At 46.2% G+C, this 25,465-nt stretch overlaps 1 protein-coding gene across 6 annotated transcripts in view; it reads right to left on the bottom strand.

Moving 5' to 3' along the window:
• The window catches only part of LOC137538247 (golgin subfamily B member 1-like), a 185,883-nt gene extending 172,191 nt beyond the window's left edge, over positions 1 to 13,692 (bottom strand). For all 6 annotated transcript variants that reach the window (XM_068260302.1, XM_068260304.1, XM_068260306.1 and 3 more), the window contains exon 1: positions 13,591 to 13,692. The gene's annotated coding sequence lies outside the window, so the exon portion shown is untranslated. The remainder of the gene's footprint in view (positions 1 to 13,590) is intronic.
• Between the last annotated feature and the right edge of the window lie 11,773 nt (positions 13,693 to 25,465).

Here is a 25,465-nt window from a genome sequence, read left to right as displayed (position 1 = left end):
AAATCTGTACTGTCCAATTTGTACAATAAAAAAACATACCAATCGAGTCACTGTGATCTCCTGGATCGCCAGTTTTAGGCAGTGTTTACAAACAAAAACATGGCCGCTAACCAGGAAGTGGTATGTGCGTGTACACTGCGTGCGTGTGTATGTGGTGTGTGCATGCGTGTATGTGGTGTGTGTGCATGTGTGTGTGCGTGCGTGTACACTGTGGTGTGCGTGCGTGTACACTGTGGTGTGCGTGCGTGTACACTGTGGTGTGCGTGCGTGTACACTGTGGTGTGCGTGCGTGTACACTGTGGTGTGCGTGCGTGTACACTGTGGTGTCTGTGCGTGTACACTGTGGTGTCTATGCGTGTACACTGTGGTGTCTATGCGTGTACACTGTGGTGTCTATGCGTGTACACTGTGGTGTCTATGCGTGTACACTGTGGTGTCTATGCGTGTACACTGTGGTGTCTATGCGTGTACACTGTGGTGTCTATGCGTGTACACTGTGGTGTGCATGCGTGTACACTGTGGTGTGCATGCGTGTACACTGTGGTGTGCATGCGTGTACACTGTGGTGTGCATGCGTGTACACTGTGGTGTGCATGCGTGTATGTGGTGTGTATGCGTGTATGTGGTGTGTATGCGTGTATGTGGTGTGTATGCGTGTATGTGGTGTGTATGCGTGTATGTGGTGTGTATGCGTGTATGTGGTGTGTATGCGTGTATGTGGTGTGTATGCGTGTATGTGGTGTGTATGCGTATATGTGCACACTGTGAGTGTGTGGTGTGTGTGTGTGTGTGTGTGTGTGTGTGTGTGTGTGTGTGTGTGTGTGTGTGTGTGTTTCTTTGGGTGGTACATTATGCCAAGAAATATTTTATTATAAATGCATTTTAATGGATAAGAAAAAAAAAATGGAAAAAAATATTATTTCTCAGTTTTTGGCCATTGCAAGTGCAGCCCCTAATGTAACTATTTATGTATTTTTTTGAAATTGTCTTTTCTTTTTAGGCAAAAGTTTTATTTGGGTAACTACAGGAGAGTGTGGGAGGTAAGGCGTTAATTTTAAAAATATGTGTATGTCTTTTTATTTAAAAAAATGCATGAAGATGTAATTCTACTATTTGGCCACTCATTACTTTCCGCTAACAGGAAGTAATGAGTATGTATTCCTTTGTATTTTTTACAATAACCACGGTATCTCATTGATGCCAGCGATCATTACAGCGAGGACTTAGATCAATCTGCATTCCCGTTCACGGATATCCCCACTTGGGGGCGGTGACGAACACAGCGGCGGTCGCAGCAGAGAAACATACCTACACCCCCGGAGCTAAGATGAGGTCTGCAGGGGCGTAGATATACTGTCCCTCCAGCAACCTCCGCTCCTCCCAAGAAATTCTCCTGGCCTCTAAGCTGATCACCTCCTCTCATGCTCGCATCCAAGACTTTACACAAGCATCATCTCTTATCTGGAACTCTCTTCCACAGCCTGTACGTCATGCTCCAAACCTGGAAAACTTCAAACACACTCTTAAAACACACCTTTTCAGACAAGCTTATAACATTGGCGTCAATTCACCAGAGAGGATTTACTAAGAGAAAAAAGGTAGGTAGTTTATCTCATGAGGTATTTTAACACTCTGGAGTCAATTCACCAGTGTGAGAGGACAGAGAGAAAAGCGTTTGATAGCAGGGGATAATGGAGAGATATGCATGAGGAAAGTGTGAGAAAGCAGAGAGTTAGGTAATCGGTATTAATGATTTACATGGGATACTTTTCCTCTCTGTAAGCTTGAAAGTGAAGCATTGTGGTTAGGAGGTGGAGTTTTACCACTACCTGACCAGAGTATTCCCGCCTTCACTGCCGGATCATATCATAAATCATATCACGAGTGAGTCTGAACTTCTTCACCACCTCTGTCTCAGTAAAATTATCAAGAAATGTTCTCTCACGAAAAATACGAGGGGCGATTAAACAGACCCTCCTCCTGCGCCTTCGTCTCCTCATAATAGAAGCAAGCTCTAAGGCCTAGTGCACACCAGAGCGGTTTGGCTGCGTTTTGCGATCCGCTTGCGGCTGCGGATATGCTTGGGTAATGTATTTCAATGGGCTGGTGCACACCAGAGCGGGAGGCGTTTTGCAGAAACGCATACTCCCGGGCTGCTGCAGATTTTGGATTGCGGGGGCGTTTCTGCCTCAATGTTAAGTATAGGAAAAACGCAAACCGCTCTGAAAAACGGCACTTCAAAACGGTTTGCCAGGCGGTTTTTGTTACAGTAGCTGTTCAGTAACAGCTTTACTGTAACAATACATGAAATCTACTACACCAAAAACGCTTCACAAAACCGCAAAATGCTCGCTGAAACACTACAGAAAAATAAGAAAAAGCGTTTCAAAATCTGCTAGCATTTTGCGGATCTGCTAGCGGTTTTTGGTGTGCACCAGGCCTAACAGAGTAAGCTCAAAAGGCTCCATCTTCCACAGCAGCAGCTGCTGTGTGAAAACCACGATATCTCCAGGTTCATTCAGGGGATAAAAAGATGAAAAAATAACGACTGGCCACACCCCCTTTCTTCCCTGGTGAATTGTGATTTGGAGAAAAACTAACTACTAACTATCACTTATTTATCTCATACTTATCTCACATTTATCTCTTGCATTTCTCTCTGTCGATATTTTCCCCTATACTTCTGGAGAATTGCTATTTGGAGATATCACAGGAGGTAAATTACCTCCCAAGAGATAAATAGGTTGGTAACCTCTGGTGAATTGACGCCATTCTATAGCCCTTATTTACTTCTCTGTCACAATGTAATCAGAGGCAAAGAATCACTGCCTCATCCATCCTCCACCCCCTTACCTAGTGTGTCCCCCACTACCCTTTAGATTGTAAGCTCGCAAGGGCAGGGTCGTCCTCCTCCTAATGTTTACTGGTTTTGTCACAATATCTGTGCTGCTTGGAACTTTGTTTTGCAATTTGTTAGTATATCTATGTTCCCCTTGTCGTCTTATTGTGCTTTGTAAAGCGCTGCGGAATATGTTGGCGCTATATAAATAAAAAATAATAATAATACTGTATCATTTACATTAAGTAGGTAAACAATACCAGTCGCCTGGCAGCCCTGCTGATCTCTCTTGCTGCAGTAGTGTCTGAATCACACACCTGAAACAAGCATGCAGCTAATTCACTCACTTCAGTCAGAGCACCTGATCTGCATGCTTGTTTAGGGGCTATGGCTAAATGTATTGGAGGCAGAGGTTCAGCAGGACTGCCAGGCAACTGGTATGGTTTATAAGGGAATAAATATGGCAGCCGCCATAACCCTACTCACTCCAGTTATCATTTATAGCTATCCTTTAGTTAGGGCACACTATGGCCTCAATTCACTAAGCTTATCTCCTGTCTTTAATAACGTTTCTGGAGTTGTTACCATGGTGATAAGGCATGTAGTATTCAGGAAACATTTTACCTCAGGCAAACCTAAAGTTATCTCTTCTTTCTTTAAGTTAACTCTCCAATTCTTAAAATAACTCCAGGAGTTAAAGACAGCCAGTTTATTAACTGCGTGTAAAAATAACTACAGAGGAGGTAACTTAACTACAGAGGAGGTAACTTAACTACAGAGGAGGTAACTTAACTACAGAGGAGGTAACTTAACTACAGAGGAGGTAACTTAACTACAGAGGAGGTAACTTAACTACAGAGGAGGTAACTTAACTACAGAGGAGGTAACTTAACTACAGAGGAGGTAACTTAACTACAGAGGAGGTAACTTAACTACAGAGGAGGTAACTTAACTACAGAGGAGGTAACTTAACTACAGAGGAGGTAACTTAACTACAGAGGAGGTAACTTAACTACAGAGGAGGTAACTTAACTACAGAGGAGGTAACTTAACTACAGAGGAGGTAACTTAACTACAGAGGAGGTAACTTAACTACAGAGGAGGTAACTTAACTACAGAGGAGGTAACTTAACTACAGAGGAGGTAACTTAACTACAGAGGAGGTAACTTAACTACAGAGGAGGTAACTTAACTACAGAGGAGGTAACTTAACTACAGAGGAGGTAACTTAACTACAGAGGAGGTAACTTAACTACAGAGGAGGTAACTTAACTACAGAGGAGGTAACTTAACTACAGAGGAGGTAACTTAACTACAGAGGAGGTAACTTAACTACAGAGGAGGTAACTTAACTACAGAGGAGGTAACTTAACTACAGAGGAGGTAACTTAACTACAGAGGAGGTAACTTAAATACAGAGGAGGTAACTTAACTACAGAGGAGGTAACTTAACTACAGAGGAGGTAACTTAACTACAGAGGAGGTAACTTAACTACAGAGGAGGTAACTTAACTACAGAGGAGGTAACTTAACTACAGAGGAGGTAACTTAACTACAGAGGAGGTAACTTAACTACAGAGGAGGTAACTTAACTACAGAGGAGGTAACTTAACCACTTGCCGACCGCGCACTCATACCGCGCGTCGGCAAAGTGGCAGCTGCAGGACCAGCGACGCAGTATTGCGTCGCCAGCTGCAGGCTGATTAATCAGGAAGCAGCCGCTCGGGCGAGCGGCTGCTTCCTGTCAATTCACGGCGGGGGGCTCCGTGAATAGCCTGCGGGCCGCCGATGGCGGCTCGCAGGCTAAATGTAAACACAAGCGGAAATAATCCGCTTTGTTTACATTTGTACGGCGCTGCTGCGCAGCAGCGCCGTAAGGCAGATCGGCGATCCCCGGCCAATCAGCGGCCGGGGATCGCCGCCATGTGACAGGGGACGTCCCGTCACTGGCTGCACAGGACGGATAGCGTCCTGTGCAGCCCGGATCTCCGGGGGGGGGGGGGGGGGGAGCAGGTAGGAGAGGGAGGGGGGAATTTCGCAGCGGAGGGGGGCTTTGAGCTGCCCCCCCCCCCCGCCAGCCACATGCAGGCATGAGAGATCGGACCCCCCCAGCACATCATCCCCCTAGTGGGGAAAAAAGGGGGGTGATCTGATCTCTCTGCCTGCTACATGATCTGTGCTGGGGGCTGCAGAGCCCACCCAGCACAGATCACTCAGCACAGCGCTGGTCCTTAAGGGGGGGTAAAGGGTGGGTCCTCAAGTGGTTAACTACAGAGGAGGCAACAGAGGAGGCAACAGAGGAGGCAACAGAGGAGGCAACAGAGGAGGCAACAGAGGAGGCAACAGAGGAGGCAACAGAGGAGGCAACAGAGGAGGCAACAGAGGAGGCAACAGAGGAGGCAACAGAGGAGGCAACAGAGGAGGCAACAGAGGAGGCAACAGAGGAGGCAACTTAACTCCAGAGGAGGCAACTTAACTCCAGAGGAGGCAACTTAACTCCAGAGGAGGCAACTTAACTCCAGAGGAGGCAACTTAACTCCAGAGGAGGCAACTTAACTCCAGAGGAGGCAACTTAACTCCAGAGGAGGCAACTTAACTCCAGAGGAGGCAACTTAACTCCAGAGGAGGCAACTTAACTCCAGAGGAGGCAACTTAACTCCAGAGGAGGCAACTTAACTCCAGAGGAGGCAACTTAACTCCAGAGGAGGCAACTTAACTCCAGAGGAGGCAACTTAACTCCAGAGGAGGCAACTTAACTCCAGAGGAGGCAACTTAACTCCAGAGGAGGCAACTTAACTCCAGAGGAGGCAACTTAACTCCAGAGGAGGCAACTTAACTCCCCAGAGGAGGCAACTTAACTCCCCAGAGGAGGCAACTTAACTCCAGAGGAGGCAACTTAACTCCAGAGGAGGTAAATTAAGGAATGAAGAGATAAGATAACTCTCTCACTGTGTGGAGGTAAGTTTTCTCTTGCCTTATCTCCATCATGATCTTAGTGAATTGAGGCCAATGTGTGTTATTACCATTACCAGACATGCTGACCAGTGTCACCCCAACGCTGCTCCCATGTCTTAGGTTCTGTCACGGTCTGTTCTTGGGCAGGCTTGGCAGCCGGTACTTACTGATGTCCGCGGGTCCTGGGGCATGTTATCGGCCTCCTGGAAACAGGGTCCGGTGGTGTGCGTCTGCGTGTGTTGCTGCGTGCGCGCCTGGCCTCTGCACCGGAAGTTGTGGTGGCGGGTGTGTTCGTGCACGCGGAGGGACTTCCGCGTGTACATGTAATCCCGCTTTGAAGTACGCATGCGCGGGCATATGCGTACGTCATTACGCATGACGTAATTAGCGCCAAACGGCCTAGTTAAGCCTGCTGAGATCAGTGTTCGGCGCTGTAGTCTTGCAGCAAGTTCCCTGTATCTCCTGTGACGTGACTTAGTGTCTGCCTGCCTGATTTGTCCTGTTTCAATGCTGACCTTGGCTCGTCTGACTGCCCGCTTTGTTACCGACCCTGGCTTTGTACGACTACCCGCTTTGTTGCCGACCCTGGTCCGTCTGAGTACCCGATTTGTTGCCGAACCTCTGCCCGTCCGAGAACCTGCCTCGCTGCCCGAACCCTGCTGCTTGTCTACTCACCTGTCCTTCGGATTGTTCCAGATTCAAGTTCCTGCTGGTTGGTCAAGTCCCTGCACTACCAGACTTGACCCGCGGGGGCGCTTCAGAGCCGCACTGGTCACACGCTTCGGTGTCACGCCATTGGTCCTGCTAGCGCTCCTGCCCTTTGTCAACTGCTTGCCGCTGTACCCACTCCAGGGCCTCCAGTTGATAACCCGCAAGAGTTGCTGTCCTCGGCACATCGGTCTCCATCAGAAGAGGTACGTTACAGGTTCCCACTACCTGATTTCTTTTGGGTTTATTTCCTGTGTGCACAGGAGCGGCCATCTTATTAGTGACGTCCGTACTATGCACAGAGCAGGGAGAAATCACCCTGAAGCGTCTTATATCACCCCAGCTTGGCAGCAGCAAGGGTTCAGCGTATCAAACTGAACTGAATTCTCTGGAGCTGCTTTATCTGACTTTTTCTCATGTGGCCTCACAACTGAGTATATTTACAAAAGCAGGGCTGTGGAGTCAGTACATAAATCTTCCGACTCCAACTCAGACTCCTCAGTTTCTGAAACCACGACTCCAACTCCGGGTACCCAAAATTGCTCATACTCCGACTCCTCGACTCCTTAGTCTAATACTTAACTTGTGGATTTTGTACAAAAATCATGCGACTCCGACTCTGACTCCTCAGTTTATGAAATCAACGACTTCGACTCCAGGTGGCCAAAATTGCCCCGACTCCGACTCCACAGCCCTGTACAAAACCAATGTTAGTTACCTGGTAACATCCTTTTTAGTAACCTCCAGGACAGGTCCACCATGAGAACGACAGGCTCCTCCCAGGAACAGGAAACGTCCAGATAGAGTACTCTATAAATCTTTGTCCAACCCCTTGATCCTCAGTCAATTCCAAGTACTGTTCCTAAAAACAAAGGGGTTTTAATATTCATACTGCATATACATATACTTTTCTTGTACTTATATACTCATATAAATCCTTTACTCGGGTGGGTTACGGACCTGTCCTGGAGGTTACTAAAAAGGATGTTACCAGGTAACTAACATTGGTTTTTCCATTAACCTCCAGGACAGGTCCACCATGAGAAGATGAGCAAGAATCTTACCCAATTAGGGTGGGCCGACTGCCTGCAGGACTTTTCTCCCAAATGATTGCTGTCCTGCAGACATCAGGTTCACTCTATAGTGTCTAGAGAAGGTACTTAGACTTGACCACGTAGCTGCTCTGCAGATCTCTTCCGGCGTAGCACTCGCTCTGTAAGCCCATGAAGTGGCCGCTGCTCTAGCTGAATGAGCTCTAACTGTATAGAATACCGTATCCCCTGTAATCTTATAGGATTCCTCTATACACCGTTTTATCCCTTTCTAAATAGCATCTAAGTCATCTTCTGAAATCTAAACCCGGCTTGTATTATTTTCTTTAATCTTTTTATCTTTTCGCTTGTTAAGTACATTCTTTCTGTTTCTGAATTTATTATGACTCCTAGAAACTGAATCTTTGACGTTGGTTGTAGGACCAACTTGTCTCAGTTTACTATCCATCCGAGGGTCTGTAACAGATCTAGTACTTTTTCTTGTATTTCTCTCTGTTTTTTTGGTATGACTCCGCCACTACAAGGAGATCGTCTGGATATGGAATTATGAGAATTCCCTCTGCATGTAAATACTTTATCACTTCCGCCATTACTTTTGAGAAGATCCTCGGTGCTGATGATATTCCGAAGGGCAGGACAGTAAACTAAAAATGTTGAATCGTCTTCTTTTCCCTTACCGCAAATCTCAGGAACTTCTGAGACAACGCTCTTATTGGAATGTGCCAATCTGCGTCCCTCAAATCTATGTTTATCATCATGCAGTTTGTGGTTAACAAGTTTCTCACAGAGAATATTGATTCCATCCTGAATCTTTGATAAGACACAAAAGGTGTTTAAGCTTTTAAGATTAGAATTAACCTGAATTTTCTCGTCAGCTTTCTTACCAGAAAACCGTCGAATAAAATCACTGATAGCCAGTGATCTGACTGCCCGGAACCGGTCCGACGATGTTCTCGTCTAACATTGATTTTATGATGCTGGCTTTTCTCTCTGTCCTTTTGGAAGAGTAGCAATAATTTTCTTGCTGGAAGGGACTGAAACTGAATTTTGTACCCCTAGTTTATAAGATTGAGGATGAAATCGTTTTTGCTTATTTTCGTCCACTGGGAATAGAATTCCGATAGATGACCCCCAACTCTTTCTCTGGCGTCAATTCTTTTCTTGACTATTTTGGTTTCGAAAAAGAAAACTCTTTTTCGTTCCCTCTCTATTAATAGCCCCAGGTCTCCCCTTGCTACGTATGTTGTGGCTGCTGCTGGTTGAAAATTTGCCCCTGCTGCAGTCCAGGCCTTTTTAAGGGCAAACTCCACCTTCTTATCTTGTGGATCCTTCAGGTATCCCGGATCCTCAAAGGCTAATTCATTGTCTATATTAACCTGTGAGATGTTGTAGATCTTATGTATGGGAAAGTCAAAGATTCTTTTGGTTCCATTCCCTGATACAATCTATTGTGCATCGATAATTCTGATTTCTTAGATTCAATATTTAGAGTTTTATTAATAGCCCAGATAAGCTGCTCAGTCTCATCAGCTGGAATCTAAACCTGGAGATTTTCTGATTTCAGTCTGGCTGTCCATACTTTTAGAAGAAGAGTCTGACTCATCATTATCCTCCTCTTCACCCTCTGTATTTGGTATATCTACGGCCGGCCTGGTCGTACTAGTACCAGGGATTACTGCTTCTGTTGCTGGGATGATAGCAGAAGCAAATACTTCCCTTAATGACTTAATTGTCTCAGCCCTCTCAATTTTTACGGCTGACATTAATTCTTCCTTTAAGTCCCCTGAATGTTCCTACATTAACTTTACTTAAACCGGTTTGACAAAACTGTTTATTATAAGTATGGGCCATTTTTGTATCACAGAGCGGGCACCACCTTCTTGGCCTTGCTGGGTCAGTAGACTCTGTGCCCTATAACAATACAAACAAAAAATATAGTGTCATTTTTCTTTCTAAACCTAAAGAAAGAACACCCTGGTGCGCATCTGTCAAAGAGTGATAAGTAACCCTGAGACCAGATGGATAAGAACATGTATAGAAATATCATATACATATGATTTATTTGAGGCCATCTATATAATCCCCTTATATATTAGACAGGGGATGATACCACATAAACTGCCAACAGGGTTATATACACATATTGCCTGTACACTGATCCTATGTTGGCCCCTATGTTGGCACGCTCTGAAGAAGCCCCAAGGGAGGGGTGAAATGCATTAGCGATGGCCGCTGCTGGTGTGCATCCTGGATGATCTGAATGTTTGGGCAGTTCCCACGTGGCAATTATCCTCTGCTTACTACATCTTATGGCAGCAGAGCACAGTATACAGATAAGTGGAAATAGGCAGTAGTCTGCATACTTATATGAAGTGCTGAGGGAAATACATATTGCATTTCAGCAACCTTCTATGTGAACTGTCTGGAAGGGGCATTACTGCTATCAGCTAACTGGATAAGGATTAGTGTGGCAAGGACTGATGATCACACATAGTTTGCAATCATGCTGTTTGGTACGTGGTGCAGCTGCCCTTAAGTGATTTTTATCTACTAAGTCGTATGCTGCCTTTTATCATTATTATGACAAGTAAACCTTATTGGGACATTGCCTCAGCATTACATTGCATATTTATGAGTGGGAGATGTGAGTGTGGTTTCTCTCTGGTAGATGTATTGGGGCCCCAATTGGATCTTGTCATTTTTAGATTTATGCAACTTATACCCTATATTTATTGGGGGTTCTTTTGCTCAAATTTTCAAACAGTGAAGAATATTTTCGAGCAATAATGGTTCTCTCTTATGAGTGCAGCTAAACTGGTGTTGGTGTTCTGTATATTGGGTGATATATATATACATATATACACACACACAACATATGACCCAGCAATATCACAACTGAATATCTGCAAAACATATATCTCCAGCTATATGCATAAGTTTATACAGACCTCAGATCAGACGCTAAGCCGGCTTTATATTATACTGCACAGTCAGATAATAAGTAACAGACCTCCGTACAGACGCGGCATAAGGCGTACGGCTCATACCATATAGGTCCCCAAGCCTCCGCCACTCTCACCTTTCCTGGCTCCTGCTTAGCGTCCCTCCCGCTCCGTTCGTGACACGAAATGCCGAACCATGCGGGCTTCCGGCGTCTCTTCCCCGCGCCACCGGAAGTGACGCCGCGTAAGGGCGGAAGTACGTCACAAGGACGCCGCCATTGAGGGCAATCAGCCACCTTCCCTCCGGAGGCCTGCTAGACTTCCCACGTCACTTCCGGTGCGCCATTAGCCTCCGCTCTAGGGGAATCATGGACACCGCGCGTGTCCTCCGGATCCACCTGCAACTCGGGCAGCCAGGACAGCCACAGGAGTAGGTACACCTCGCTTCTCCTTACTAGACCCAAATACCTCTCTAGGTAGGTCCACCATTCGCCGCCAACCGGGTCCCAAACACACCTGGTCTGACGGACCGGCGAGCGACTAGAGCACTCCTTGTTCCTTGGAACAGGAAACGTCAACTGAGGATCAAGGGGTTGGACAAAGATTTATAGAGTACTCTATCTGGACGTTTCCTGTTCCTGGGAGGAGCCTGTCGTTCTCATGGTGGACCTGTCCTGGAGGTTAATGGAAAAAGAGGTGGTAAATAAAATGTGCAGACAGTGCACGTTAAAGGTAGCCATACATGTATCGATTTTGCAGCCAATCGACCATCTGATTCTTATCGAATCAGATAAGAATTGGTGATGCAAATAAGCAAACATGATCGAGGATTCAACCGATTTCGGGCCGAGATTGGTCAAATGTATTTATCTTTTTTTCCTACGCTTTCACCTTCATGATATTTTCACACCTTATCAATATAATGACCTTTAAAACACCAACAAAAATGAAATAGAATCATTTTACTTCTTGGTACTTTTTTAATTGCAGAAGATAAGAGATCTCTTAGGAGAAAACTGAGGAGAAAAAGTGACGTGCCTAGGCGCCCTGGTGTGAAACATGCCTTGCTAGATACAAATGCACGCAAGGCGTTGCAACTGTACTCCAAGAGGCTTTAAAGGATACCCCAACTGAAAAGTGACATAATGAGATAGACATGTGTATATGTATAGTGTCTAGCACACAAATAACTATGCTGTGTTCCTTTTTTTCTTTCTCTGCCTGAAAGAGTTAAATATAAGGTATGCAAGTGGCTGACTCAGTCCTGACTCAGACAGGAAGTGACTACAGTGTGACCCTCACTGATAAGAAATTCCCCTTTTTTACCTCTTTCTTGCTCTCAGAAGCCATTTTCTGCTAGGAAAGTGTTTTATAGTTGGAATTTCTTATCAGTGAGGGTCACACTGTAGTCACTTCCTGTCTGAGTCAGGACTGAGTCAGCCACTTGCATACCTTATATTTAACTCTTTCAGGCAGAAAAACAAAAAAGGAACACAGCATATTTATCTGTGTGCTAGGCACTGTACATACACATGTCTATCTCATTATGTCACATTTCAGTTGGGGTATGCTTTAACAAACCGCCGCATGCACACACATTGCATTTCTTACATCACAATCGCAGGTTCCTTTGTTCACATTTCAGTTTCCTGCTTTGTCAAAGTCAGTCATGTGACATCACAGACAGTCACATGACTGACACCACTATACAAGGAACTCAGGTGAGATCCTGACAACATCAGGGAACCTGCTGGAGCTAATATCTGCGACCAGGCCCATTCCCTGCCAGGCTCTGCAAGGGACGAGGGGTCACACAGACACGCAAACACACACGAGACAGTCACATGTCACAGCTGAGGACATCTGAAGCCCTATACACACCTTCAACCAAAGTATCTAAAGACAAGCGACTAGAAATATTTGAGCAAATGTGAAAAAATACGTCTTGACGTGCAAATGACTGTAATACACGCTGCACGACTTAACGAGCGACTTGAAACAGAACTCTCATAATGCATATCGCTAGCTACGAGGAATAGTCCACAAAACTCTTTACAACAACTGTACACACTATTGTTGTCTAGCGATTTGTGGCTGAAGACTACCAGACGCATTGACGCATTTCCTGTGGACAGCTTAGCATTATGGGGTAGAAATACGACAAAACGGAAATTGATTATTAATATACACACACTCGAGTACATTTTACGCCCAGACGTAAGTACGTCTGTATCCTACAAACACTTCCCAACACATCCAGCGACCTTTGTTGTGCCGTGATCGCAACAGACTTTTGTACACATGGTTATCTTGCATGCATAGTGGTGTAGTGGTTAGCGCTCTCGCCTTGCAGCACTGGGTCCCCGGTTCCAATCCCAGCCAGGCCACTATCTGCAAGGAGTTTGTATGTTCTCCCCGTGTCTGTGCGGGTTTCCTCCGGGTACTCCAGTTTCTTCCCACATCTCCAAACCATGTTGCTCTATGGTTACAGCTCACTCAGACAGGTGCTGCATGCAGGGACTTGCAGTTCCTCAGCTATTATCTCCCCTCTGGCTGTCTCTGCATGCTGGGACTTGTAGTTCATCAGCTATTCTGCCCCTTCTGGCTGTCTCTACATGCTGGGACTTGTAGTTCTCCCCCCCCCTGGCTGGTGCTGCATGCTGGGACTTGTAGTTCCTCAGCTGTTCTCTCCCCTCTGGCTGTCTCTGCATGCTGGGACTTGTAGTTCTCCCCCCCCCCGGCTGGTGCTGCATGCTGGGACCTGTAGTTCCTCAGCTATTCTCTCCCCTCTGGCTGTCTGGATGCTGGGACTTGTAGTAGTTCTCCCACCTGGCTGGTGCTGCATGCTGGGACTTGTAGTTCCTCAGCTATTCTCTCCTTTCTGGCTGTCTCTGCATGCTGGGACTTGTAGTTCTCCCCCCTGGCTGGTGCTGCATGCTGGGACTTGTAGTTCCTCAGCTGTTCTCTCCCCTCTGGCTGTCTGCATGCTGGAACTTGTAGTTCTCCCCCCTTGGCTGGTGCTGCATGCTGAGACTTGTAGTCCTCCCCTGCCCCTCCCCCCGTCCGGTAGAAGCTGTCACCCTCTCCGCATTACCTGCGCCTCGGAGCTCCCTCTACAGCCTCATCCTCCGCTTCTGTGGCCGCAGTTCAGCTTCCACCGGCCGCCATCTTGGACGTGGAACAGCTGAGCGGTGACGTAACACGCCCCGCCCACTGCCGCCAGCTTCAGCAATGGCTTCCCTGCGTGACGTCACACTCAACGCTACTAAGATTACGCCCCGCCTCCTTACTGCCCCACCGCGCTACTGCAATGTATCCGCTGTCCCGCCCATCGGCTGCCCACGCCCCTTCTGCCTGCTACCAAACTCCGCCCAAAGCCGCACAACCCCGCCTACAGCCGCACAACCTCGCCCACAGCTGCATAGCTAAGCGGTTAACTCTTTCAGGCGGGAGAGAAGAAAGGGAACACAGTGTGGTCTGTGTGCTGAGCTTTGTATATACACCTGTGTCTCATGCTGTCACCTCAGGGACACTTGTAAAGTAAGAAAGGGAGTGCTAGTCTGACTCTACTCTAGCCCTTTAAAGATACTCTGAACTCTCTAAAAAAGTATTTTTATTTCATAAATATGTTTATTATGTTATCCCTAACTAAACCGCCACATCCCCGCCGCTGCACACTAACTAAATCTCACCTACCTCTCCCCCGCAAAATCCACGACTTTCTTGGTCGTGGACTTTGCTGCCCTGTGCGCTTCAGTGAGAGGCAGAGCTATGAGCCGCAGCCCCGCCTCTCAGCGCGGATCTCCGCCTCTCCCCCGCCCCTCTCAGTGAAGGAAGACTGAGAGGGGCGGGTGAGAGGCGGAGATCCGGACTGACAGACACGGTGAGAGGCGGGGCTGCTGCTCATAGCTCTGCCTCTACAGGAAGCGCTGCCCGGATTGCCCCCTGGGGAGTTTGGTGGGATTTAGATAGTGTACAGTGGTAGGGATGTGGCGGTTTAGTTAGGGATAACATAATAAACATATTTATGAAATAAAAAGACTTTTTTAGAGACTTCAGAGTCTCTTTAATCGATGTAATATGCTCCCGGCGCTAGCTCTGTAATCCGTCAGCACCAGGCACAGTTCACAATACGGTACTGAGTAGTTCACAGTTGGTTGGTTGGTCCAATCAGAACATTCACCTTGCTCCAAGATCTTATAGACTCTTTAGGTTGTATTTGTAGCACTGGATACACTCTCCTCAGAATCCCTTCCCGCTAGATCGGGCTCCCCAAAACAACAAACCAAATAAAAGATAAAGCAAATCATCAAAAGAGGGTTAAAGTAAAATAAAGATAAATAAAATAAAATATAAAGTGACCGATGCACCCCTCTATACCATCAACACCTTCCCACTATAATAGGACTCTGTTTAAGTGCACTTTTTTTTGTTAAAGCTGAACGAACACTGAATTAGAGTTGATGCAAATCTTGTAATCCAAATCTGTTACTCTGTATGTTGCTAAGGTATCACCTGGCTGCTCCTGCAGCACACTTTAATATCATAAAATGCAATGTGACTCCTCCTCCACTCTTCCACTGTAATGCTGACAGGTTCACTTTAAATATCACACTCCTGCTCACTCTGCAGAACACATCAACTGAAGAACTTGTAACTTGTAACTCAACTCCTGACTGGAAACGGACTTGACAGGGACAATTGTCGCTGTGTGTGGAAAGCTTTCTCACACTAACAGCCTCTACTAGCACCACTTGAAACACACTAGGTGGCTTGGGGTTGGCCTGCAGGCCTGTACTCATCTGTCTGTGGCCTCTGCTATGGCTCGGTGTCAGGAACCGGCCCGCGGCACGCCTGCAGAGGCGGTTCCCGACTGCGGGTTTGACCAGATCAAGCGGGGAACAGCCTTATTCAAGCTACAACAAGGCTGTCGCCCCTCAAAGCACTTCTCACTGCCACCACTAGCTGCTGCTAGACAATTCAATGATTCCCACTCTGCTGTCGAGTGATCTGCAGGCAGTCCACGTTTTCGTATTTGGGTCAGCTTTGCGCTTAGGCCAAACACGGGAACGCCACATACACAATACAATCGTACAGTAGCAAGGCACAATCAGGCACTGAACTTGTAACGTAAATTACACTGCAGTCTCTTACTAGGCTATGAGCTAGTTTAGTACATCAGAAGTCAAACTTATTAAATAAAGATTTAGTATTCCAGAAAAAAAGTGGAACAATGCAGAAAATAATATATGCAAAAGATTTACAAAAACAAAGTAACAATTACAAAGCTAAAATTTACAAAGATACACAATAAGACAGGTTGCTTTAGAAGATATGTATAATGTGACAGCGCTCCTCTCTCTTTATAGTGCAACCTGTGGGATCAAAATCTCAACATAGTGCATTACTGTAAGATTAAACATTTTCCACTCAGAACACCCAGTGCAAATCGTGTATCAATCGTGTTTCAATCCTTGTGCAATCAGTCATGCGACCCTTTTAAAATACAGGCTCACCAGATGTTGACCACCTCAGTTTTCAGGTGGGTCTTGCACATAGTTCAAATGTTAACACTCAGGCACTTGTAAATTTCCAATGGCTTTAATCCGCTTTTTCCACTTAAAAAAACCACAATAAAACAGAAATAGTGTAAAATCCTAAAAACAATGACCAGTGCCCTGCGCTATGTAGCACTCACATGAATGAATATTTAAAAAGCATATCAGGCTCAGATAGCCTTGCGGTGTCACCTCCACTGTGGTTCCGGCGTCCCGTCTCCACCACGGCGCATCCGCTGTATGCAACGCTCCCGGCCGGCTCTCGTGTCTTCGTCTGCTACCAGTGACGTCAGGCGCTCCAGGCTCCGCCTTACGCGTTTCGTCCTACAGGACTCATCAGAGGTTGACGTCACTGGAGCGTCCGACGTCTTATATATCTGAAATTTCTCACGCTAAACCAGCGCGACCCGCCGGTCGCTCTGGTTGCGTCATTGGTTGCCCTCAGTTGGAACGCATACCCGGCGGCCATTTTTTCACGCATGCCCAAACGGAAGCTTCAGCGCTTCCGTATAAATTATTCACGGATTCGTATCTTTTACATGCAATGGGTGTCTAGCGCCCCGCAAGCTGGATTTACACCCTCTGCTGGCTCTCCCTGGTATCAATTTTTTTATAACCAATCTAAGTTCTGCTTATCCTCTCACTAAATACATTACAAATCAACCAATCTTTAAACAAACAATCTCCTATATCTCTTACTGGGCACCAGCCACCCCCTGCATGAATTCCTTTATATATGGGAGGTGTCTCCTTGGCTACTCCATTTTTTCCTTTTAAAATTAGTGCATCAACTATTTATATCATTGTCAATCAATACTGATATTCTAATTCATGGCCATTTCATATCTGATAAACAACATAATTCATACATGTTAACATCTATTAGCAACTGTGCCCTCTAATGCCTCGTTTACATGTGTACCATCACCCGATGGCCACCCACGGGGGAGAAACCTGCAGCTGCGGGTTGCTAATCCCTGTGCCCCTAAAAACTATGTCCCATTATGCCCCTTTAACAAACTTTTAGTGTATGTGACCCCTCTTATACTGTGATCTAACACTGCAGGATTCTCAGCACATAATTAAATTATTAATTTGATTCCCCGCCCCCCTGTTTGTTTCACCTTGACCAAAGTTGCCCCTAATTATATTTCCTAGGGTCTTTTGCCCCCAGACCTCTCTACTCTCACCAATCGTTGGTTATGAAGCAATTTAGGTCAAATTCCACATTTAGACCCCCCGGTACCATGCTTTTTAAATTATATATCCATCGGCCCCCAGCTTGTGATATATCCCTGACTATACTGGATCCTCTCCATTTCTTAACATGGGCCTCTATTCCCATGAATTTCAAGCCTGTGGGGTCACATCCGTGGACCAAACGAAAATGGTTTGACACACTGTGCGTAGCCAAACCCTTTTTTATATTAGCCACATGCTCCCCAATCCTTTTATGTAGTTTTCTGGTCGTTCGGCCTACATATTCCATATTACAGGGGCATTTTAATAAATATTGGGCCAAAAAGGTTTTTTTCCATGCCGTAAATGCAGAGGATGCAAAGAGGCCATGCCGCAAAGGGGAATGACCTTTATGTCAAACAATACAGGACAAGTGATGACACTAAAACAGTGCATCACATGTAACACAACAGGGGTAATATATTTATTAAAATGCCCCTGTAATATGGAATATGTAGGCCGAACGACCAGAAAACTACATAAAAGGATTGGGGAGCATGTGGCTAATATAAAAAAGGGTTTGGCTACGCACAGTGTGTCAAACCATTTTCGTTTGGTCCACGGATGTGACCCCACAGGCTTGAAATTCATGGGAATAGAGGCCCATGTTAAGAAATGGAGAGGATCCAGTATAGTCAGGGATATATCACAAGCTGAGGGCCGATGGATATATAATTTAAAAAGCATGGTACCGGGGGGTCTAAATGTGGAATTTGACCTAAATTGCTTCATAACCAACGATTTGTGAGAGTAGAGAGGTCTGGGGGCAAAAGACCCTAGGAAATATAATTAGGGGCAACTTTGGTCAAGGTGAAACAAACAGGGGGGCGGGGAATCAAATTAATAATTTAATTATGTGCTGAGAATCCTGCAGTGTTAGATCACAGTATAAGAGGGGTCACATACACTAAAAGTTTGTTAAAGGGGCATAATGGGACATAGTTTTTAGGGGCACAGGGATTAGCAACCCGCAGCTGCAGGTTTCTCCCCCGTGGGTGGCCATCGGGTGATGGTACACATGTAAACGAGGCATTAGAGGGCACAGTTGCTAATAGATGTTAACATGTATGAATTATGTTGTTTATCAGATATGAAATGGCCATGAATTAGAATATCAGTATTGATTGACAATGATATAAATAGTTGATGCACTAATTTTAAAAGGAAAAAACGGAGTAGCCAAGGAGACACCTCCCATATATAAAGGAATTCATGCAGGGGGTGGCTGGTGCCCAGTAAGAGATATAGGAGATTGTTTGTTTAAAGATTGGTTGATTTGTAATGTATTTAGTGAGAGGATAAGCAGAACTTAGATTGGTTATAAAAAAAATTGATACCAGGGGAGAGCCAGCAGAGGGTGTAAATCCAGCTTGCGGGGCGCTAGACACCCATTGCATGTAAAAGATACGAATCCGTGAATAATTTATACGGAAGCGCTGAAGCTTCCGTTTGGGCATGCGTGAAAATGGCCGCCGGGTATGCGTTCCAACTGAGGGGAACCAATGACGCAGCCAGAGCGACCGGCGGGTCGCGCTGGTTTAGCGTGAGAAATTTCAGATATATAAGACGTCGGACGCTCCAGTGACGTCAACCTCTGATGAGTCCTGTAGGACGAAACGCGTAAGGCGGAGCCTGGAGCGCCTGACGTCACTGGTAGCAGACGAAGACACGAGAGCCGGCCGGGAGCGTTGCATACAGCGGATGCGCCGTGGTGGAGACGGGACGCCGGAACCACAGTGGAGGTGACACCGCAAGGCTATCTGAGCCTGATATGCTTTTTAAATATTCATTCATGTGAGTGCTACATAGCGCAGGGCACTGGTCATTGTTTTTAGGATTTTACACTATGTCTGTTTTATTGTGGTTTTTTTAAGTGGAAAAAGCGGATTAAAGCCATTGGAAATTTACAAGTGCCTGAGTGTTAACATTTGAACTATGTGCAAGACCCACCTGAAAACTGAGGTGGTCAACATCTGGTGAGCTTGTATTTTAAAAGGGTCGCATGACTGATTGCACAAGGATTGAAACACGATTGATACACGATTTGCACTGGGTGTTCTGAGTGGAAAATGTTTAATCTTACAGTAATGCACTATGTTGAGATTTTGATCCCACAGGTTGCACTATAAAGAGAGAGGAGCGCTGTCACATTATACATATCTTCTAAAGACAATCCGGTGGATTTTTTTGATAGCGAAAACTCTGGTTGGAGGATAGAGGACGTTTTGAAAGGACTTTTGTGGTTAATTATTGGTGGGCGCAGTCTGTATCATCATAAGACAGGTTGCTTAAAAATAAGACAGGAATAAACAGAAATTGAACTTTTACCAGTGCAAATGTCCAACTGGGCCGTGGAGGGACACACATTTTCTGATTCACTCAGGATCATCTCTAGCTATGCGCTACCCTCAGGAGAAGATGATTTTTAGGCATCTGGCCCTGCCTTTTATGCTGGGAGATATGCCTTGAGGCTGCAAGCCCATTGGGAAGGGAAGGAACTAGTTTTAATTAACTTTCCAGACATTTCCCATCTCCCCATAGATCTAATTTACACAGGTAAAATTGTATTGTAACACACACATCAACAAGACTTCTGTAGTAAGGGCTTCCTGGCTGTGATATGCAACTTCCAAGGCTTTTCCTGTCCCACTTTTGAACTTTGCAGACTTCAAAGCAACTCAAACACTTCATCTTTCCAGACTCAGTCTGATTGTATATTGGCTTGTTTACATATACACAGAGTTCAAAGCAATGCAACATCTTCTGGGCGGCTCTGTGAATTGCTATTCGGATTTAAGGATGTGTGGGTCATTTGCTCTTCGTCTGTTGTTGCTGAAATTTCACAGTGAAAGCTCTCAGACCTCAGTCAGATCCGTGTGTGCTTGATCCGGCAGGACCCCGGGGATTCACACTTAGCTCAGGAATTATATTATATTGTTATTGATTATATTGTGTATGACCTTTTGCCTGTTCTTCTGATTATTCTTTGCTCTACGATTCTGTACCTCTGCCAATCTGATCTGTTGCCGACTTCTGCCTGGATACTTACCTTGATCTTGTTTCACAATTCTGTACTTCTGCCAATCTGATCTGTTGGTGACTATTGCCTGATTACTTACTTTGATTCTGCCTTTTGACTTTGTACCTATACTGACCGATCTGTTAACGACATTGCCTATACGACCACGCTCTGAGTTAGTGATAGCCCCTGTCACTAAGGGCTATCACTTATACATATTCCGGAATACTACTGTGCACCCAATCACGTGTGTTCACACTTTAATAAAGTACTGACTATTGTGCTGATAGAGCTAGTTCTGTTTATCAGATACATCACTGATCATTACAATTGGCTAGTTTACATATACACAGAGTTCAAAGCAATGCAACACCTGTTCAGCAGATCCAGGACAGAATAGAGTGTTGTTACCTAATTACCTGTATCCTTGCTGGCGGCCGCAGTGTCCCAAGGATCTGAATGCTAACGTACTTCATACTGTCATACAGACAATCACAGCTTCCCCCAAAGCCAGACTGGCTTCAGCAGACCTACACATATGATACAGTATTTTACAGCAGATCAAAGGTAAGGACCTAACTGCTTTTGCCTAATAAGCCATTTCCTGGCCTACAGAAGATCCAATTAGCAGTGTCCAACTTCCAGAGGAATTGAATACAGAAACTCAAGTAGCAGCTTCCTTTAGCCATACACATATGACACAGACAGAAAAGGTGAAAATATGGCTTCCACGCGATACAATATGGCTGCTATGTTCTGCATTTTACCGTACATATCATCATCACCACATATATCCTCACACCTCCCCCTTCAAATTGTAGCAGGGCAGATGATCTTCCCAGTTCATCCTGCCAGCGCCTACACTGTTGGTTCTGCTTGACGGGACAGCCCATCAGCATTCCCATGATTGCTCCCCTTCCTATGTTGAATAGTGAAGCTATATTGTTGGAGAACTAAGCTCCATCTCAGCAATTTGCCATTGTCACCAGAAACCCGATGTAACCAACTAAGAGGGTTGTGGTCGGTGACGACCGTGAATACGCGACCGTAGAGATAGTGCTGCAGCTTTTGTAGGGCCCATACAATTGCCAAGCACTCCTTCTCTATGGTGGCGTAAGCTACCTCCCAGGGTAGCAGCTTCCGACTTAAATACAGAATCGGATGTTCTTCCCCAGTTTGGTTTACCTGGCTTAATACAGCACCTAGGCCAAAGGCTGAGGCGTCCGTCTGGACCACAAACCGTCGGCTGAAGTCTGGCGCTTGCAACACAGGAGGGCTGGCTAGGGCCCTCTTCAGAGCTGTGAATGACTGTTCACATTCTGGTGTCCAGAGAATCTGCTTGGGCAGCTTCTTTTTTGTGAGGTCTGTCAATGGCTTGGCGAGGGCACTGTAGTTGGGGACAAACTTTCTATTGTACCCAGCAGTTCCTAAGAAGGACTGAATCTGTTTCTTCGTTTGGGGGGTGGGCCAGGACACAATAGCATCTACCTTCTCAGTATCTGGACGAAGCTCTCCCCCCCCACCACATGTCCCAGGTACTGTACCTGTTTCATACCTATCTGACACTTTCTAGGCTTGACTGTTAGTCCTGCTGCAGTGATGCGTCCCAGAACCTGTGACAGCTGCGCTAAGTGGTCTTTCCAGTTGGTGCTGAACACGGCAATGTCATCTAGGTAGGTGACAGCGCAGTTATCCAATTCTTCCAGGAGACCATTTACAACTGTGATAAAACGCGGAAAAGCCGCCACGTGTACTGCCGGCAAGGCGGCTGATTCCGCGTCCAGCGCGGCGGTTTGCACGCAGCAGCGTGCGTCTGTTGTGGCTGGGCCTGTTAGTTCACACTGGCTGAGGAATACGTGCGCGCGCGCTGAGATGCAGAACCTTTATGACAAACAAGGAGGGATCAGCTGACCAGGTTGGTCAGCTGACCTCAAAGCAAGTGGCTATTGGATGATCGCTGATGGGTGGCGCCGGAGAGCGCCGCGCTATATATAGTCACTGCTGGTCAGTCTCAAGTTGTCTGCTGTTGCGAACACTTACGTGGAAGCCCTCAGACCTTAGTCAGATCCTACAGTGTGTTAGAACCAGGAGGACCTGGGAATTCACTCTGAGCCAGATTACTTCTGTGTATTATTGTATTATACTTCAGACTAGTTCCAGGGTGTTGAGATTACGGACCTCACACGCAAGATTAGGGACTCTGTGTTATCATTCTGTTATACTTCAGACTAGTTCCAGGGTGTCGAGACCACGGACCTCACACCCAAGATTAGGGACTTTGTGTTATCATTCTGTTATACTCCAGACTAGTTCCAGGGTGTCGAGACCACTGACCTCACACCCAAGATTAGGGACTTTGTGTTATCATTGTGTTATACTTCAGACTAGTTCCAGGGTGTCGAGACCACGGACCTCACACCCAAGATTAGGGACTTTGTGTTATCATTCTGTTACACTCTAGATTAGTTCCAGGGTGTCGAGACCACGGACCTCACACCCAAGACTAGGGATATTGTGTACCATCATATTATACTTCAGACTAGTTTCAGGGTGTCGAGACCACGGACCTCACACCCAAGATTAGGGATATTGTGTTATCATTGTGTTATACTTCAGACTAGTTCCAGGGTGTCGAGACCACGGACCTCACACCCAAGATTAGGGACTTTGTTGTATCATTGTGTTATACTTCAGACTAGTTCCAGGGTGTCGAGACCACGAACCTCACACCCAAGATTAGGGACTTTGTGTTATCATTCTGTTATACTCCAGACTAGTTCCAGGGTGTCGAGACCACGGACCTCACAACCAAGACTAGGGATATTGTGTACCATCATATTATTGTAACGATCGGTGTCAGCACACTCAGAGAATCTGATTATTGGTGATCTGCAGTATCAGCAAGAATACAGATATATACCCGATTATTGATGATCTGCAGAATCACCAATAATACAGATATAGTACTAGCCTCTGGACACCTGTATATAACGTGAGTGTTTGGTGCAACTGTATTTACTTTGAGTAATCCACATTGTCACAGGAGCCCTAGTGACTGACCGCACTTAGCCTTCTAAACGGTGCCAGCGCACAGATCGTGCGAACTCTGGTCGCAGTCAGTGCACAGGAACCGTTAAGAATTAGCCGCAGACAACTCAGAAGGGAGCCTGTGAGACACGGGTAATTACAACGTACACACGATTCCACGGTATCTGCCACCACCACTGGTATGGGCCAGTGGACCCGATTTACTGACTGACTAGTCCTGCGAATAAAACGGTTAAACACACGGTATTCTGTCTAGCCAACAACAAACAAACAGTAGCGTATCTTCAGAGACCCAGGATCAGTTCTGTGTGTGCTGATAAGCAGGGTAGCGGACAGTGAATGACTTGGAGAAAGTCGTTTATTCACGCAATATAAATAATTAATATATACAGACAATTATTAAAATCAACAATTATTAAAACAGTAATAGCCAGTATAAAAAATAAAAGAAGGGAGAAAAATACTTAGTTCCTGGAAAGATGTCCTTTTTGTGGGAAAAATCAGAGTTCTGGGTTTCAATCAAAGTTCAGAGTTCAGACCAGGTGGATGCCAGCATATCCTCAAGCTGGCACCGATGAGTTCAAGATGTTTCAGTGTGGAGGACACAAGCCCGCCTGCTTGCTCTGTGCTTTTGATGAAGCTGGTTTGGGGGTGTGGCAATTCCGGCCCCCTCTGAACTACCAGCAAATGACAGTTCATTCCCTCTGAGAGATTTTAGAGCTAAACTTATGAATTGCTGTAACTTCTGAACCATACACGTTACATTTAGGGGGGTAACAGCTTCATACTTGGAGGAAAATACAGATTAATATGATATCCGACATGGCTAGTGCAGCAAATCAGGGTCCTGGGTAGATTCATACCTGGGTTGTAGGGGCCCCGGGCCCCTCTCGACTGGTATCAAGAGATCCAGCATGACCCTACGGATCCAATGATACCGCTCTCATAACCACCCTATTTATTGTATTCTGTAAATGGGCAAAAGATTATATAGTACATTCATTTCTTCCTGCTAAGGCTGGAGTCAGCCTGACTGGAGTCCAGCTGTGTCTGCTTCTTGGGATATCCTTTTTTTGAAAGGCCCTGTTGGCTCCTTCAATTAACATCTGAATGTGAGATCAGCTTAGACAAACTTTGAGTTTACACCTCTGGCTTAATCAGCAGTCACAGGGCCAGTCTTCCTGCCAGCTGCTAACAGGGGAAAAAAAACTTCCTATTTAAAAAAAACCCGGAATGTCAATCGCTAAATCGCTGGCCTGACTACCATCCAGGGCGATCGGCGCAATAAACCGATTGTGTTCTAGTTTCTCACGGCTGTTCCGTGACACCTCCCCTTCCTGACGCTGTGTAGAGGGTTGTCAGCAAGACATCCGTCGTAGCAGCCATTGGCGCTGTTGGGCCTAGTTCCCCCTGACACCGGGACAGCCCATCAGCGTTTTGGTGTCGGCTGCCCGCTTTGTGTTGGATCGTAAAGTCGTACTGTTGCAATGACAGGCTCCACCGTAGGAGCTTGCCATTGGTCCCAGCAGTACGGTTTAGCCAACTGAGGGGGTTATGGTCGGTAATGATCGTGAAAGAGCGGCCGTACAGATACGATTGTAGTTTCTGTAGGGCCCACACGATCACTAGGCACTCCTTTTCAGTGGTGGAGTAGGCTACCTCTCGGAGCAGGAGCTTCCGGCTCAGGTAGAGGATAGGGTGTTCATCTCCCTTTCCATCCACCTGGCTGAGGACTGCGCCGAGACCGTAGTCAGAGGCATCAGTTTGCACAACAAACCGACGACTGAAATCCGGGGCTTGCAGCACAGGGGCACTCGCGAGTGCCTGCTTCAACGCTTGGAAGGCGTTCTCGCAAGCGGGGGTCCAGCTAACAACCTTGGGGTGTTTCTTACTAGTGGCATCGGTCAGGGGCTTCGCCAGGGTACTATAGGCTGGAACAAATTTCCTATAGTAGCCGGCGGTCCCCCAGAAACGCCTGGACCTGCTTTTTCGTGATAGGCCGAGGCCATGCCAGGATGGCGTCAACCTTTCCCGTGTCAGGTTTCAGGGTGTTACCCCCCACCCGGTGACCTAAGTACTGCACCTCGGTCATACCAATCTGACAC

The sequence above is a fragment of the Hyperolius riggenbachi genome, chromosome 11, assembly GCF_040937935.1.
Source record: "Hyperolius riggenbachi isolate aHypRig1 chromosome 11, aHypRig1.pri, whole genome shotgun sequence".
Classification (NCBI taxonomy): Eukaryota; Metazoa; Chordata; class Amphibia; order Anura; family Hyperoliidae; genus Hyperolius; species Hyperolius riggenbachi.
Note: the sequence above shows the minus strand (reverse complement) of the source record. Positions and strands in the feature narration are given on the sequence as shown.